This window comes from Triturus cristatus, chromosome 11 (genome assembly GCF_964204655.1).
Source record: "Triturus cristatus chromosome 11, aTriCri1.1, whole genome shotgun sequence".
In the NCBI taxonomy this organism is placed as follows: Eukaryota; Metazoa; Chordata; class Amphibia; order Caudata; family Salamandridae; genus Triturus; species Triturus cristatus.
The window spans coordinates 1,101,196,212-1,101,213,837 of record NC_140594.1 but is presented as its reverse complement, the minus strand read 5'-3'; the positions used below and the strand labels follow the sequence as shown (position 1 = coordinate 1,101,213,837).

The 17,626-nt window shown below is 45.0% G+C and overlaps 1 protein-coding gene across 2 annotated transcripts in view; it reads left to right on the top strand.

Moving 5' to 3' along the window:
• The window catches only part of LOC146786070 (dehydrogenase/reductase SDR family member 4-like), a 227,943-nt gene that overhangs the window by 12,603 nt on the left and 197,714 nt on the right, over positions 1-17,626 (top strand). The window contains exon 2 of one of the 2 annotated variants that reach the window (XM_085635497.1): positions 8,626-8,858. The exons of the other annotated variant lie outside the window; for it this stretch is intronic. The gene's annotated coding sequence lies outside the window, so the exon portion shown is untranslated. The remainder of the gene's footprint in view (positions 1-8,625; positions 8,859-17,626) is intronic. 2 annotated transcript variants of the gene reach the window in all.

Here is a 17,626-nt window from a genome sequence, read left to right as displayed (position 1 = left end):
TTGAGATATAAGTATTTTGATAAGTTTCAGATTGGGATCTAAAGATTTAACACTTTTGTACATGTGTGCCATTTAAGATCTTGATTTATAATTCACAATTTCAGTCAACCACATTTTGAAGTGCTCTGAGGTTACCCAGAGGTGGAGAAAACTTGAGTCGCACACCATGAAAAAATGTAGAAACAAGCATGAGATCCACAGTGATCGTGATCCCACAAGTCACCATTTAAAGAACAAGATTTGACTGCAATTCATGAATGATTATGATTTGCGAATTTTGCTCGGTGGAAAACAGAACTCCACTAGAAAGGATAGACATTATAAAGGGTGTCTGACCCCAGGGCATTGGTAGTAGGGAGCCAGAATGTGGAAAACACAAGGCTGGTTGCAGTAGGTTGGTTTTGGGCCCTGTGAAGAAACCGAGCTGTGCAGCAGAGATTGGCCAACAGCAGTGGTTTGGGTGCACAGCATAGTTTCAGGCCAGCCCATGCAGCCAAAGAGTAGTAAGGTGAAGGTTGGCTGCCATATCAGGTTAAGTGCAGGAGGCTGACCGCATGCTAGGCCCTGCGGCCAACCCATGCTGCGCACAGCCGAATGTAATGCGCTGTCGAGCATGGCCACTCGCAGGGCTTCACTGCAAACTAAGGGCAACTCTGCTATGCACGGGGGGGGACCACTGAAGCAGTCGAAGGCTGCTATAACCGAAACACATTGCCAGTGGGTGTTTTGTTTTAATGAAGAAACCACACCAATACCTTGAGTGCCTTCCTGCTGAATTCTAAGAAGATAGATAGATAGATAGATAGATAGACAGACAGACAGACAGACAGACAGACAGACAGACAGACAGATAGACAGACAGACAGACAGATAGAAAGAAAATATGCCTTCTTTGATGCTGATTCACTGAAGGAAGAGCTATTCCCTGGAAACCCTGAGGTCTGCCCATAGCCCCCCTCCCTAAGCCATTAGTGGTCCTGGGGACCACATCCCTGGGGATCGGCTCACGAGCTATGTCCCTGGGAGCCAACAGCCAGATATACCAGCTTCCCTGCCCACACCAGTGCCGGCAGGGAAACCTGTATTTTCTCTTGTTTGGAGGCAGCATTTTCAAAACCTCTGCAAAGCGGGAGCAAACACAAAGTCTGATCCAAGCTGGCATGAGCTTTGAAATTGCTCCCGCCCACTGGAAGTAGACATGTGATCTGTTTCCTTGCCTGCACTGAAGCAGACAGGGAAACAGATCAAAGTATTGCTCCTGCCTGGAGGGATCAGCATGAGTAGATTCTCCCTCTGGGTGGGAGCAATGCCAACTCCCAATGCATGCGGGAAGCAGGTTGGGGCCGCGGGGCTTCCCGACGGCCCCCAATGAGTATATGGTGGGTCCCCCTGGGTTGGCACCAGGGCACCCATCTTTAAGTGTGAGGGCACTGAGAATGGGGACCCTGGTGGGAGATTATGGCCAGGGGAAAGGAGACTGCGTGGCGCTCTTCCCCTTTATTTAACAGAGTGGCCCCGAGGGATGGGGTCCACAGGTCCCACAAGGCTCAGGGAAGGGGGCACACAGCTTTAATGAAAAAACAATGGCCCAGGAGGCTTGTTTCCCCGTGCCTAATACAACTTTTGGAGGAGGGCCACATGCACCCCGTCCCTTTACTTCTCAGTAGTAACCCTGGGGAATGGGGTCCCAGGGCCTAATGAGGCTCATGGAGAAGGGCCATGTGGCCTCCTCTCCATTAAAATGTATATGGCGTTGGGATGGGGTCCCCAGGGCCATAATAGGATCGGCGAGGGAGGCCACTCTGCTCCTCCCCTATGAAAAAAAGGCCCTGGGGATTGGGTCTCCTGGACCAAGCATTGTTGCCAACCCTCGACCTCACATGGCCAAAGGCTGTGTGTAGTGTGAGGTTTGCTGCCTTTGGGGGTGTTGGCCACAGAGCGTGGCCGCAGGAGAGGTCTTGTGGCCAACCCCCACCCTTGCATGGCCAAAGACCATGTGCAGTGCGGGTTTGGCTGCATGCAAGGGGGGTGGCAACAAGGCCTGGACGCCAGCCAGGGCCTGTGGCCAACCCCCCGCCATGCACGGCCAAAGACCCTGAGCAGTGTGGGGTTGGCGGCCTTTATTGGAGTTGGCTGCATGCGGGGGTTGGCTTCAGGGCAGCAGGGTGTTGGATTTATGTATGGCAATTAATTATTACTTTGTTTGAAAAAAACCTGGTAATTCACTGAAAAAAACTAAGTTTAAAATAATGTTATAGTTAGGGTAAAATGATCAGTAACAACGTAACGTTTTAAACTTTTAAAACCACTGAAACTCACCAGTTCTAGTCAGTTTTCTCAACTAACTATTACTCTTGCTCTAATGTAACTATAACACTCGCCCTCACCATGCCCTGCATAATAACCCACATATTACATCACTCATTACATTTTCGATGGCGTCATTGATAATATCACTGCAACATCTGTAGTGAAATTACTGATGAGACTGTGCATGGCGAGTTATAGTTACTTGGGATAACTTTACCTATAACTGATGATTTTCTGAGGTTTTTATAGTTTAAAATATTATGTGTTACTGAACATTTCACCAAACTACAGCGTTACCTTATCCTTTGTTTTTTTCAGTGAATGGATATCTATCTATAGATATATTCACTGAAAAAAGCACCGGTTTCAAGGAAGTTCTAGTTAGAAATTAGCATTTAAAAAAACCTTAGAAATGCACTGAAAAAATCACAGGTTTCAGGGATGTTACAGTTGGGAATTAGCATTTAAAAAACTTTCGAAATTCACTGAAAAAAATAGAGGTTTCAGGGACGTTATAGTTAGAACCCAGGTTTTAAAAGCACACTTTAGAATCTTAAATTTCACTCTTTTATAATATTTAAAATCGGTATGATATACAAGACATCCCCTGGCCTCTGACCCTAATAATAAATTATGTATTGATACAAAGCCCACCCCCTGTGATTGATCAGGTTCAGTAGTGAAGACAGAGTTTTGCCTGCACACATTGCTATGTTAGCATAAGCGTTTTTAGAAGTCAAACGCCATCTTGCCACTTTGCTGCTTTTGCACACGACACTACACGTAGTTGTTATTAGTAAAACTGCTTGCTTGCTTTTACTTCACATGAGAACGGTCTGTCGTTCACATCTCTAGACGTGCACTGCAACCTTAGTCTGAACACTGTGTGCAGAAACCGTCAAGGGCAAATAACAATGTATGCTGTTGAATTCAGGTCGTTCGGCCCAAGCTCTAGACACAACAAGCACACAGCTGCAAATATCTGAAACTCGGGTGCCTTTAATATTGCATTTGCATGCATGATTCAGACACTTGGAGACAACCTTTCCAGACATAGAGAGCAGAGCTGATCCTGTGATGTGATTCACCTAAGCTGATCTTTGGGGTAAGGGGTTACCCATTCAAACCTAGAGACCTTCTATTATTATATAAAACTAGCTCACCAGCCAGGGGAGTGTGGTGCACAATGTATTCTAGGATCTGTTTCCACTATCATTGTAATATGATTTCTCCCTTCATTTTCTATGGTATTGTAACAATGCTGATGGTTTTATTTCTAATCATTTGTCTGCTTATGTTAGCCAAAGTACTACACCTTAGAGCACGTAGTTAAAAATAAACATTTAAAACTTTTCCGTGTCTCTGATTACTCACGTTGTGGACTGATATGAGAATAATAGCGAAAAGGTGTTTCTGATTCCCACCATTCCCGAGAGTACTCTAAGTCACTTAATCTGGGTTGTCTAATCATTGGTAGTTTCGAGATGATACGGAGAGTGAATGAGACACTGATGCTTGTCGGATAGGGGTTCTGGGTACTGAGGTGAGTTTTTTGGTACACAACAATTCACTGAGGTCCTGGTTTCCGGCACATAGTTCTGTGCATGAGCAGAATTTCCGCAACATGGCGCACCTAACGTTTTGGTCCTATGATTGAGACGCCTTAGTACTGCTTATATTTGTCCACAACACCCTCACTCTTGTTTCCGGTTGATGGGAGTGACGGTTTAAACCTATCCATATAGTTGACTTATAGCTTCATTCAAGCTTGACAATTAAAAAGTTTTCTTTTTGAGTTACTAACCCTATTTATGCTACGGGTTAATATAGTTTTTCTTCTCTGCGTCCTTATGGCTGAAGTAGCAATTGCAGGGCATAGTTGCACACCTCTCCGGCGTCATTTGACGCAGTTCGGGGGCCCTGACGATAGCATGTCTATTATCTTTATAGTGAGTGCCAATGCATCGTTCCCCTATGAGCTTTTCTACTCTTGGGTTACTTTTCTGGAGGTGAATGCGGACGATAAGACGTTTCACGCATACACTCCAAGGCAGTTCCAGCTAATTACATGCTGTATAGGACGCAGGAAATTCAAATTTCCGCTTGGAAGCATCGCATTTGGTTCAATGGCGCCCTCCCCCACACCGTAACTCTGGTTCGGTTAGGTACCTTGTCCATTCCTGGGGCCACTTGGTCGGTCTTGGCCGGGTTCACACCACATCCACGATATTTGCAAGCCCTGGTGGATGACTTACGTCAACTCCATACCACCTTGATTGCGGTACATCGGCCTTTAGTGCAATACATCTCTCACAATGTCCAGGTGGGGGCACCTGGGGTTGCGACGCAACCAGCTGGCCCGGCCGGGATTACTATTAGTCCCGTCATGGTTAATTTGGTAATGGGCAAGCGCCCCAGCATAAGGACGATATGCCTTATTGACTTGCTAAGAAATTTGATCAGCTGGAAGCAGTGTTTCCTAACTCTACTCCTGTGGTGAAACACAGGATCCTTACCATTAGTTTGCAGAAAGACTTAGTCCAACAGGTAACTGATTGTGAGAACTGGGGTAAAGTGTTTGCAGCATTCTACACAAATGATGTACTGCCCTCCGTGATCAAGCGTGTTCAGGATGAGCACGGTCCGGAGGCGGCGGTCGAGTTAGGAATGAGTTAGGAATGAGGTAGGAATGAGGCATGTCGGCGTGTTCGACGTAGTTGCTGATCTCATCCTTGCTAACGTCAAGGGAGATGAGGTTAACTTTCAAGTGTCGAATGAGCTGCGCCACGTCGCCGACGTCGATAAACCCCGGCAGTTACCAAGAATTATTGTGGAGGCTTATAAGACCATTGGCCACAATAGTTTGGGTGTTAAGCCTTTTGCTAAAACAACAGCGCAAATGCAAACTCAGATGGTTCAGTCTACTAAAGACGACCGTTCAGCTTTTCCTAAACAAAATTGGAAAAACTAAGAAACAGGGGAAGCAGCAACAGAAACAGGGGTCTCGTCCCGCGTCACCGGTACAAGTGAAAACTGAACGCACTTATGAATTGCGCGATCGCACTAGAATTAGGTCTCCTGATAGATTTCAGGTTCCTGCACAACGTTCTCCTCGTTCTTCACAGGAAACATCGTCTCTGAGAACCTGGCAAAGGTCGGGGTGCCCCTCAAGGACGCGAGCAGCCCCGCCCAGCTGATGGTAAAGGCAAGCAGGACGAATTTGCAGGTCAACGACCTCCGTTTCAGAAAAAAGAAATTTGCGGCACTAACAGCGAGGTATGCCACAGATAGTGAGAACACAGCTTCGGAACCTGACATGGGCACTAACGCTGCTAGACAGCGCAGTGGCAAGCACAGCATCCATATCTGAAGGCGACAGCAACTGGCACATTTATTACTGTAGAAAGGTGACATGCAACATACCATAAAAGGGATTTTTGGGGAAAATCTGACCTCTACGTATGACATTTTGCTAGCAGAGGCAGACTGGCCCCCAGCTTTCGTTTTGGCTGCTCCTAGAGCAAAGAGTGGGCATAGGTGCTTGCTCCGGCGTTGTACCATACTCAGGTTGGGTGGGATAAATTATCACCGCGCCATTAGATTCCGTTACGGTCTATGCTACAGCTACAACCCCAATATCCATGCGCCGCGAAGCTAGATCTCACGTCGCCGAAATTCTTGAACAATTGGAATATCAAGGTGTAATTAAAACATGTGTGTCACCCATGAATAATCCTCTTTTCACTGTAACCAAACCTGATGGGTCGTACCGCCTAGTTTTGGATTATCGACATTTGAACTCTCACAGTCGGACGTGCGCGGTACAGAATACCCACAGTTCTGCCCTCGTTGATAGTCTTGTGAGAAAAAGGTTTAAGACCACACTTGACATCTCCAACGGCTTTTATAGCCATAACCTGTCCTCTTTAGTAGTCAGTGGACAGCCTTTACTTCTTGCAGCAAACAGAAATAGATTAAAAGATTGGCCATGGGCTACAAAAACAGTCCTGGTGTCTTTGCCGCACCTGTAGCCTCTCTGTTGGAGAGCATTGACCCTGATGCGTACTCATATGTTGATGATATCTATCTCACAGACGACAAATTATGGCCGCATCTGTGTCACGTTGACCGCATCATTGTCATGTTTGCGGACTTCGGTTGCAAATTTTACTTGGCAAAATCACACATTGCAGAGTACACAGTGTTGTTTTTGGGCTATGAACTCAATAACGAAGGACAAGGTTTAGCACCTCACTTCCTGGAGAAATGCGCTCAAACAACTCTGAAAAAACTACAATCTTTACTGGGTTTTTTTAATTTCAGGCGTACTTATATTCCCGATTATGCCCAGCGTATCAAGCCGCTATATGCCTTGGTACAACCAACTTTTTCAAATCGAGCTGGCTGCCAGTACATTCAGCTATCCTGCACTCTTTGCAGGCTGATCTTCTTGCTTCTAAATACTTATTGACGCGTGATAACCACACAAACCTCGTAATAAGAAATGTGCCTGGCGCAGTGGGTTTCACGTACTTAATGCTCAATGAGAAAGACACAGTCCTTATTGCTTACAAGTCACACTTGTACACTTCGGCTGAAATGCGCTTTTCCACTTCCGAAAAAGTTTTGACTGCAGTGCAGATGGTGATTCTAAAAGAGAGAGCGCTGTCGCAAGGGAAACGCATGTTGGTTGTCACACCGTATCCTGCCCTAGTGGCAGTGACAAAAGCCAGTGTACCAAATTGTAAAGCTTTGCATGCACGTTGGATACAGCGGGCCACTTCTTTGACATCTCCGGATGTCACTTTCATCTTTGATGCCTCATTACAGACTCAGGAGTATTTGCAGTATGAATTTGTTCATCCAGCTCCTCTGTCCTTGCGCCCGCTTGAGGATTACCATTGTATCATTTATACTGACGGTTCGACGCAACCGGCGACGCGATCTAAGCATGCTTATTCAGTGGCCTGTGCAATAGTGGCGGGTACTTTTGTGAATGGAGAATTCAAGTCTGATGCCGTGCACACGCAGATATTGGGTGATTGTACCGCTGAGTTGGCAGAGCTTTGTGCTCTGGTGCTTGCACTGGAGTTTGCTGATCCTCGAGTGACTACTCTTATAGTGAGTGACTCTTTTTACTGTTTTCAGTCTTTCAACACCAACTTATTCTTTTGGACTCAAAATGAGTATCATGATTCCAAAGGTAGCACAATCAACCAAAAAATGCTTTGGGTTTGAGTCGCAGAACTTAAACAATGTCTGCCGCTCGTAAATGTAATTCACACTCTTGGTCACCAGCACGTCGGGGTACATGCTGTTGGCAACAGTTTAGCTGACGAGGCAGGGAAAACAGCAGTGGCAACATATCTAGTAGCAGCAGTTACAAGATCCAAATGTAAGATTGATGATGACATCTTGGCAGCAATTGCTGCAACAGAGAAGGGTGATAATTACCCTCGAGGTTTCCCTTCTAAATACTCTTATCATTTAAGTCCTGATAAAGTTCCCTATGTGAGAATTACCGACGTTGGTGACAGATTGATTCCCAATGCGGACTGCAGACTTGCTTTGATAACTTCCGCTCATGAAGGTATGGCTTCTGCCCATGCCAGCGTTTCAGCGACTGTCACTATCTTACAACAACGTTACTGGTGGCGCGGATTGTATAAACAGACTCGAGTTTATGTCCTTAATTGTGAGATTTGCCAGCAGATTAAACCTTCGACTGCTGCGCATCCACCTCAAACACAGTTGTACATATCTAATAAACCACTTGGGTGTGTTTATTTAGATCACTGCGGTCCTTTTTCCTCTGATACTGTGAATAAGTACATCTTAGTTGCAGTGGATTCATGCACACATTTTCTATGGGTCTGGCCACAAAGGAGTGCTGATGCTCAAACTGTCATCGGGAATTTGCGTGTCTTTGTGGGTATTTTTGCATGTGGTACTCTCCATTCGGACCAGGGTCCAGCGTTTGCATCTAAGGCGTACAAGGATGCCATGAGGTCTTTGGGGGTCCAAGGCAAATTTTCGTCTCCATACCGGCCTGAGGGAAATAGTGTTGTGGAACAAATGAACCGTGACTTAAAGCAATCCTGGACAGCTAGGGTTTTAGGTACTGGCAGGAACTGGTTGGCCCATTTGTATAGCGTTCAATGTGCACTTAATAAAGTCCCTAGAAGGTCTCTGGGTGGGTGGACCCCATACGAAATGCTCTTTGGCATAAAAATGTTTGTCCCGGACCTTGATGGTCTAGACATGGCGGTGTCCGCCGCACCTTTTGACGTAGATGATCATTCTGCTGTATTACAGGATCTACAAGAGACTCGAGACAGTCTTGCAAAGGAACACTTGCCCTCCACAACTGATGCTGCTCTTCAGATTCCGGTAGTTGGCTGGCTACCTCGAGTTGGAGACCTGGTCCGTGAGAAGGTGGAGAACAAGAAGGAATTCAGCCCCTCTTATTGAGCACCGGTTCCAGTGCTTGGCGTGCAGGGTACAAGAACAGTCATTTTACCACCACTTCCTGGTCGCAAGGATAACAGGTACATCTCCATTGACAATGTCAAACTACAATGAGTGGCCGATTCTTCTTAGTATGACTCCAGCGGTCTCTTGTCCAGCAATGCTGAGAAATTCTGTTTTGGCTCCGGCAACTACCAACAGGCCTGACATTGCCATCGAGATGCATACAGTTACTAATCCTTTATTGACTCCACCGGCTGGTGGTCCCCATGAAGATACTGAGTATGCCTATCCCACAGATGTATTGTTGCCTGGTGTGCAATCAAGTGCAGTTGACCAGCCATGTTTTTCATTTGACACTAACTCTACCACATCGACTGCCCCATCGAAAATTTCTATTTTTGCTGTTTGGTTTAAAAGAAATTTTTTAATCCCCCTTTGGACTTACATTTGGCTGGTGCTCATATCTATTTTTTTGTTTTTTGTCGATTGGATTTGTGGTTGTATTTTTTCGTCTAGTGAATGGACATTATATAACCAAACGATCTGCAATTAGATTAATTGATGGAACTTTGGCACCCCACTCCTCATCACACATCATGAAGAGAGCCCAGACTTTTGTTAATATTACTGCCTTGCCTGTGTTAGATGGGATTGTATGGGATGCTGTAAAATTTCAAAATCATGGCCCCACAGAGGTGATTAATGTCCCCAATGTCCTTCGTGTTTCTATGGGGGATGTTGTGAAACAAAACATACGCTCTGATTATTGGGATGTCCAAGCCGTAGAGGCTCTTTTTTCTGATTTGAAATATTATGCTGCTTTTGATGCTGAAGATTTGTATTTAGACACAGCAAATTATGGAGAGTTGTTTTGTTACCAACACTATGGCAATCATTTCCTGCATAAAGCGAATACATTTAGAAATGTCGCTAATTATACGCAATGGGAACATTGTCCAGCACCAATTAAAGGCAGCTCCAAAACTCTAGTGAAAAAATTTACATATTTTTCTGATTTCAGTGTATCTAAACCTGAAGCCTTTTATTTTTAAATGGCTGCTGAGTCAGCTTCCAAAGTTAGACTGACCCACACTAAATTATTGTATTCGAAGTCCTTTATGGATGACTTAGCTATAGGGGGCTATGAGCTGTGGAAAGATACCATTGATCTTAAATCTGTTTGGGGAACTAAAACTTGGCAGGTACGAGGCACAGAAGTGCTGCATCGTGCATGCCTTATCCCCAACCACCTGTTCTTTTTGAATTCTACTATTTTTCAGACCGCCTGCTTTGGATTGGCTACTTCTAAGAAGATGAATTCCCCCTCTATTCCTGATCTGGGTGCTTATTCAACATGGGATAATCCCACAGATCTGTCCCTTGATGAATTGCAGTCATTCATTACTAATGCATCCTTCAATATTTCAAACTTAGATCCCGAAGGATGGTTGTTATGGTAGAAAAGTTCTGATTGCTGTCAACATCATTTTCTGGGTCTGCTCCCCGGTTATAAACAGGATAGAATGGACCCCCGATTTGATTCCTCCCATTTGGTTACTACCTATTCTGTAGGAAAATTATGTCAAAACTGGCTTACACATTCCACCTTAAAGTCAGTCAAACATCATTTATCCAAATTAAATGACAAAGTAGATTTGAATGATTTTGTTAAGGGCCCTGTGGGTGGCAGGTCCAAAAGATGGGTGTATGCTGTTTACAACGAAGTTTGGAAGTTCTCTCAAATTGAAGCTGCTTCTAGATTAAGAGCTATTGATAAAGCGAATTTGGAAAAAGTGCTTGCTGTCATTGATAATAGCATTAACACCCTTTCTTCCAGAATTTACACATTAGATAATATTGTTTCATCTGTTGTGGATATTGTACAAGATGACATGTCTGTCTTATACCATGGTCAAAATCAATTGCGTTCTATAATGCAATTTGCATGAACTTTACAAACATTGAAGGCTGGGAGAGTTCCCTGGGACTACATGAACACATCGGTGCCGATTCGGATCCTGGAGAAACCGGGTACGAACCGTCGGACGGCGCATTTTCTCCGTCCGACTCGTACCCGGTTCACAAACATTACAACAATGCAAGTACGATTCGTATGGAAACACTATTTCCGTACGAATCGTACAAAACACCGACCGACAGAAAAATACATACGAATGTGATCCGGGACAGTGCATACGCGACATTTGTACGGAGTGAGACAGCTGTTTACGTACCAGCAAGTACGATTCGTACTGACAGCACTCCGGAAGGCAATATTTTTACGGCACCCAAAAAGTGCCGTAAAAGCTAAGTACGCCACGCAGCGTGAGGAAAAGGGGGCCCGGTACGCGCCGAACACCCCCCCCCAGCCCCCCGTATGTACGGTGCATACCCCCACCCGTGTATGTACACCTGTGTATGTACGAGTCGAACGTACGAGTCGTACCCCCACCCGTGTATGTACACCTGTGTATGTACGAGTCGAACGTACGAGTTGTACCCCAACCCGTGTATGTACACCTGTGTATGTATGAGTCGTACGTACCCCCACCCGTGTATGTACACCTGTGTATGTACGAGTCGTACGTACCCCCACCCGTGTATGTACACCTGTGTATGTACGAGTCAAACGTACGAGTCGTACCCCCACCCGTGTATGTACACCTGTGTATGTACGAGTCGAACGTACGAGTCGTACCCCCACCTGTGTATGTACGGTGCGTACCCCCAGCGCGTAGGCTGGGGGTACACACCGTACATACACGGGTGGGGGTACGACTTGTACGTTCGACTCGTACATACACGGGTGTACATACACGGGTGGGGGTACGTACGACTCGTACGTTCGACTCGTACATACACGGGTGTACATACACGGGTGGGGGTACGACTCGTACGTTCGACTCGTACATACACAGGTGTACATACACGGGTGGGGGTACGTATGACTCGTACGTTCGATTCGTACATACACAGGTGTACATACACGGGTGGGGGTACGTACGACTCGTACGTTTGACTCGTACATACACGGGTGTACATACACGGGTGGGGGTACGACTCGTACGTTCGACTCGTACATACACAGGTGTACATACACGGGTGGGGGTACGTACGACTCGTACGTTCGACTCGTACATACACAGGTGTACATACACGGGTGGGGGTACGTACGACTCGTACATACACAGGTGTACATACACGGGTGGGGGTACGACTCCTACGTTCGACTCGTACATACACAGGTGTACATACACGGGTGGGGGTACGACTTGTACGTTCGACTCGTACATACACAGGTGTACATACACGGGTGGGGGTACGACTCGAACCGTTACTCCGTACGGTGTTTTTACCATACGGTTGTATTTTCGGACGGACGGGACGGATCGTACTTGCTCGCTCGGACTTCAGTTGTCCGATTCGTACGTAAAGCTGTCCGGGGACGTGTCGGACACTTTTCCCGACCCGAGGACGTGTCGGGGAATTTTCCCAATGCGATTCGTATGGTCTTTTTCACGTACGAATCGTACTTGCCAGTTTGTACGGGACTTGTACGATTCGTACGGAAAAAAATCCAGATACGATTCGTACGGGGAATATTTTTGCCGGATCGGAATCGGCACCATCATCTTTATTCTTGCCGTTCAATCTGACGGATAAACAATAGTTCATGTCCATGAAGGATGCGACATATTCACTATTGCATATTGAAAAGTTGGAACCTTTACAATTTTCTGTGGCCAAATTAAACTCAGCTGTGTGGCTTATCCACGGTTTAATCACCTTACCTTTTCCATTGTTTAAGTTCGTTCATGTATGAAACACTATGCCTTAGGCAGATACGAACCATTGGGTACTGCTTTCCTACATGAAGTTTGGCCACTCCCATTTACATACAGGTGCCTGAGAGAGGGTAAAGAGGTTTATTTAAAAGGAGATGAATGCACTTCCACACCTGATCACTCAGTAGTTTGTAGGAACATCCAATTGCATGGCGCTTGTAATGTTCACGCGCCAAATTTAGCTTGCATTTTGAAGGGAAATCCTGTGCCAGCGAATACACCAACTTTTAAGTTATTGGCTAACGATAGCTATTTGCTTTTAAATAATGAGGCATGCTGCGGGATGCTAGTAGGGATTCCGTACATTGTAACTGTCTCACAACGCGTAGTCTGCTGTAAGAATGTGCTTTTCCCACCCCCACATGGGAGACTGGAAGTATCCATCTGGCCTTCCATATCAACCGTGAAAGCAGAGTTCAACAAGATGAGCAGAATAAGGGCTCTATTGTCTCTAAAAGAAGTCGCCCTAACTTCCTCCCGTGAAACATTTGTCATTCACGTGGCTCACACCAGCACTGAGGTGCATGCTCTTTTGAATACAGATCTCCCCCTTCATTTCGGTGCTCTGATTCACACTATATTCAATGCCTCGTCAACAGCTGGCTTGGTGCATTTTTTCAAAGTTGTGGGCTCCGGCCTTGTGACCTCCTTCCAAACAATATTTGGCGTGATACCGGCATTTTTTCATTCTATTTTTTCCAGTCTTCGGCGGGCTTCCATTAATCCTCGCCTTGACTGCTGGCGGGCTGCTGTTGGTTTGCTTGCTTTGCAATGGCTGCTCGATCTGTGTCACACGACAGCCTGCCCCGGCTGCTTCAGCTGTGCAACCGGATGCTTGAATACTATGGAATATTACCACTGGCCACTTTGAGTGTGGCCTATGGATTGTCCTTCCGGTTCTCAAACTTTACTTGGGTGCAACCGGTTTTCAATTGCCTGGATTGTCCATTTGAATGGGCTCTGGATTTGTGCCTGTCGAACACGGAGTCTCCTGCCCCGGATTATGTTCGACTGATGAGTCCCTTAGTGGCTCATGAGTTAGACTGTTCTGGTATTGGGATTATGGCCTGTGCAGCAGCACATGGAATCCTAGGAAGTTGGGATATATATGCTGCAGCTCATGACTTCCTGGCGCAAAGTTATCTTGAAGATCACGCAAGTTGTCCTCTGATGGTTCTAGAGGCTCCGGTAATCGAAGAACATGTATGTTATTTTAGTTTATTAGATTGGATGGCTGACTCGTTTACTGAAGATTACAATGACTTCCTCTTGGAGGCTGTTGCCACATACTGTGCCTATACATTGATGGATTAAATTGGCTATTGTACATCTTCCTCACATATCAACTGGAATTTTTTATTTTTTATTTTTTGATCCCGAAGGGGCTCTGTAGCGCATTTGATTAATTTTTATTTTTTTATTTTTCCTAACAAACTTTTCAAACTTTCACTACCAATTACACGGATTGGCAATATATGAACTTGGTTCTGTCTCACTCGAACTTGAACCCTGCGTTCCTACATTTCTTCCCTATTTTTGTTCGTGGTCCGATCAAGGGAGGGTGTAGTAAACACAGAGTTTTGCCTGCACACATTGCTATATTAGCATAAGCGTTTTTAGAAGTCAAACGCCATCTTGCCACTTTGCTGCTTTTGCACACGACACTACACGTAGTTGTTATTACAAGTAAAATTGCTTGCATGCTTTTTCTTCACATGAGAACGGTCTGTTGTTCACATTTCTAGACGTGCACTGCGACCTTAGTCTGAACACTGTGTGCAGAAACCGTCAAGGTCAAATAACAATGTATGCTGTTGAATTCAGGTTGATCGGCCCACGCTCTAGACAGAACAAGCACACAGCTGCAAATATGTGAAACTCAGGTGCCTTTAATATTGCATTTGCATGCATGATTCAGACACTTGGAGAAAACCTTTCCAGACATAGAGAGCAGAGCAGATCCTGTGATGTGATTCACTTAAGCTGATCTTTGAGGTATGGGGTTTCCCATTCAAACCTAGAGACTTTCTATTATTATATAAAACTAGCTTACTAGCCTGGGGAGGGTGGTGCACAAGGTATTCTAGGACCTGTTTCCACTATCATTGTAATATCATTTCTCCCTTCATTTTCTATGGTATTGTAACAATGCTGATGGTTTTATTTCTAATCATTTGTGTGCTTATGTTAGCCAAAGTACTGCACCTTAGAGCACGTAGTTAAAAATAAATGTTTTAAACTTTTCCGTGTCTCTGATTACTCACGTTGTGGACTGATATGAGAATAACAACGAAAAGGTAATTCTGATTCCCACCATTCCTGAGAGAACTCTAAGTCGCTTGTTCTGGGTTGTCTAATCATTGGTAGCTTTGAGATGATACGGAGAGCGAATGAGACACTGATGCCAGTTGGATAGGGGCTCTGGGTACTGAGGTGAGTTTTTTGGTACACCACAATTCACTGAGGTCCTGGTTTCCTGCGCATAGTTCTGTGCATGAGCAGAATCCCCGCAACAGTTCCGCCCGATTAGATTACCTATTTTAGATAGTGTTGCAGCCCAGTGATATGACTGAAGGTTCGGGAACGCCCATCCTCCTCTCTCCCTGGGCAGTATAAAAAATTTGGGGGCTCTCCGGGGGCGGCAGTTAGCCCACACAAATTTGGTGAATAACTGGTTCATCGTTTTGAACCATGTATTATTAATTGCCAACGGAATTGCCCTAAAGAAATATAATATTTTTGGTAAAAACACCATTTTGATGACATTGCACCTCCCCACAAGACTTAATTTAAGATTGTCAATACGTTGAAAGTCTGCTTTAAATTTTGGAAGCAATGGATCCAGGTTGGTTTCAGCAATCTTAGATACTTCTGCCATTATCTCGACCCCTAAATAGTTTGTCTTCTGGACAACCAGAGGATCACTAGTCTGGAGTCCTTTACCTAATATGACCAGAGTTTTGTTAGAATTAAGGCGATACCCCGAAATATGCCCAAAGATCTCTGCTTCATTTTCAATTTCAGCTAGTGCTCCAAGGGGGTCAGGAGTCATGATGGCTAGATTGTTGGCATACGCCAAAATCTTAGTGCTCCCCCCTTCGCTATGTACCTCTAAGATCTGATTGTGATCCATAATTCTCCTGACTAAGGGGTCGATGTACAGAGCGAATAGCAGGGGGGAGCATGGACATCCCTGACGCGTCCCTCTGCTTATTGATACTTGACCGGACAGTTCCCCCATGATGGCGATTCTGGCCTCTGGATTGTTATACATTACTGAAATAGCCCTAAAGAAGCCAGCGCCAAACCCTCTACTCTCAAGAGTTGCCCCATAAAAATGACCAGGAGACCCTATCATCTTTAATGATGGATATATGAAATATGGAATAATAAAGGAGTTAAGATGGCCGGAGACATTAAGGATGGAACTGGGATGAGCACCTTTGATGCAATTAAAGAAACTTTTGGGGTGGATAATAGGCATTTTTTTCATTACCTCCAGATAAGGTATTTCTTAGGGAAGAAAAAAGGTGGCAGGAGCGGTTTTGAGCGAGTTATGTTGGTTGAGTTACTACTCAAGGGGTCTGGTACACTCAGTGGGATTTATAAAAAGCTAATGGAGACAATGTCGGATGACCTACCCAAACATATGGAGCGGTGGCAGGAGAGGTTACAGGCTGAAGCAGGGGAAGTAGAAGACTCCTTAAATATGTTCCTAACCTCTTGTATTGTTACAAACCTCCAATTACAATGCTTTAAGACCTGGTTCAATCACTATATAACACCAGAAAAGATCTCTAAGTGGGGGGAGTTGCGGAGAGAACATGTCCACGCTGCAGACATCCTGCGGCGGATATCGTGCACATGTTTGCTTCCTGCTCCGAGTTAGGCTTGATCAAAAGGTAACTCGGTGCCATTCTCAAATCCCATTTGGGACAACGAGTAGAGTTGACATCCAAGTTGATAGTATTGGGGGTGAGCAGCTCTCATTTACCTGCCCGGCTTCAAACTTTTCTTTATGTTGCAATGGCAGTCTTTCGACTTTGTTTGGCCACCCATTGGCTTGATCCTGTACCCCCTACAGGACAACAATGGCTAGGAAGATTCCTAGCCGTTTTTAGTCTAGAATCTGCAGTATATGCCAGAAGGGGGCAGAGATCAAGGATCACGGGGATGGGCATATGGGCTCATTTGATAAGATGGTCGGAAAATGGCTAAAATGACAGGTTGGAGAAATATAGTTTATATGTATCTTTGTTTCTGTATCAATCTGACTCTTTAAGGAGGGCTAGCTGTTGCGGTTTCCCTCCATCTCCAGATTGAGCTTTTTGAGTCTTATGCCCAATGAGCTCTCTTTTCACTGTTACTTTACGTCGTTGCTTCCTACTCTGTCTCCCCTTAGCCTCTTCTTCTTCATGCTAGAGGCAGATTATATTTCTTTAATATGGTTTTTTCTTTTTTGTTATTTTTCTTTTTCCTTTTTTTTTCTTGTCTCATATGGACCAGCCAGGGTGGAGTGGGTGGTAGATGTCTTAGGGTGGGAGGGGGAGGGTATGTCGGATCTATCTGTATTTTTGTTTTCATGCTGTATGCACTTGGTTACTAAAAATCAATAAAAAACCTTAGATATTCAATGGAAATACCACAGGTTACAGAAATGTTATAGTTAGGCTGACATTTCAGCCATACAAAACCAGAGAAATTCAGTCATTATAATTAGCTGAGCGAACTATAACTCATGCCCCTACAATGCACACATATTATATCACTCATGACATTGTCAGTGACATCACTGATGACATCTCAAATGACATCACTGATGACATCATCCAGTGACTCTATATATATATCATGGTGTATTGAAGAATGAGTGGGTGTATGAGTGTCTGTATGGATGATTTAGTCGGGGCGTGACTGACTGCATAAGTGAGTGATTGACCATATCTTAGTGAATGTAGGCGTGAGTGACTAATCTGCGTGGTGTGAATGTGTGTATCAGT